This window comes from Dendroctonus ponderosae, unplaced genomic scaffold (assembly GCF_020466585.1).
Source record: "Dendroctonus ponderosae isolate FM_Combo_2020 unplaced genomic scaffold, Dpon_F_20191213v2 Dpon_F_20191213_4, whole genome shotgun sequence".
Taxonomy (NCBI): Eukaryota; Metazoa; Arthropoda; class Insecta; order Coleoptera; family Curculionidae; genus Dendroctonus; species Dendroctonus ponderosae.
The window spans coordinates 4,057,489-4,058,699 of record NW_026018611.1 but is presented as its reverse complement, the minus strand read 5'-3'; positions in this window follow the sequence as shown (position 1 = coordinate 4,058,699).

Here is a 1,211-nt window from a genome sequence, read left to right as displayed (position 1 = left end):
GACCATGAAAAAAAAACCTTCCTTGATTGCTTAGTAAAAAATATGTGCTCTTCAAATGATTTTGCCAGTTAAATTAAATTAGGGTATTAAATATTTTCTGATAAAATGGCGAAGTTGTGAAGCCATTGCGTTTTAATATTCATCAGATCATCACATTTTCTTAAGGAGCAGTACTAATAATTTACGTAAGGCTATTTTGGGGTGTAATTATACATACCTTAGGTGAGATTTTTACAGATTTTTTTAATATATCCCGAACAATTTTTCGGGAAGTCGATATCTAAGGTTAACGAGAAAAAATTAAATAAAGACAAATTCTCCGAACAGCCAATTCCCAGTATGAGTAATTTCCATAAAAATTTATAATTGATTGAACTTTTCAAATAGTAAAATATCATAAAATAGTAATTAATAAATATATAAATAGATAACCCACTCCACCTTATACCGTACTTATTCAATGAAAATATTATTTTATTTTTCATATAAGTAGATATGCGATAATTATGTAAATAAAAAAACAAAAATTATTGCGTAGAGTTGGAGGAGGTGGGGCGTAAATACTGTAAGATCTTACGGATCCTTACATGGGGGAGTAGGAGGATCAAAAACGTCCGAATTTACTTCACGTAATTTGGGCATAGCCCCTAATACTGTCCTAATATGATACCATCCATACCGACGTACCACTCATCTGGCACGTCGATCATATATCCACAAGATTGATGCGATATTAAGCCGAATCGTGCCATTGCGTACTTATCTTACCTTTTCAGATTGTTGAACGAAATTCGAACTACTAAATTATTTCAAATAATAATCTAATTTTATTTCTTTTATTTTAGTACATTTACGATAAAAAATTGGGCAAATTACTAGAAAATTGCTAGTCGTAAGCAAATTTGTGAGCTGGTTACGGAAAACGTTTCTCGCACGATGCCTGCCAGAAAACAATTCAAACGTTTAAACAACCAAAAATATACTTTATTGTCTATGTTGTATAGCTCCGTAAAAGGAATGACGCCAATTTTGAATCAGCCAAATAACTTTTCGAATATTTACGGTTACACCTCAGTTAGTTTAATTTAACTAAAATATTTATCAAGGTGAGTAGATAAAATACTACTGCTGATAATTTGAGAAATATTTTGAAATTTACGATAAATGTAATTATCAGATACCTTGGATACATTAGACTTTCAGTCGAGAGC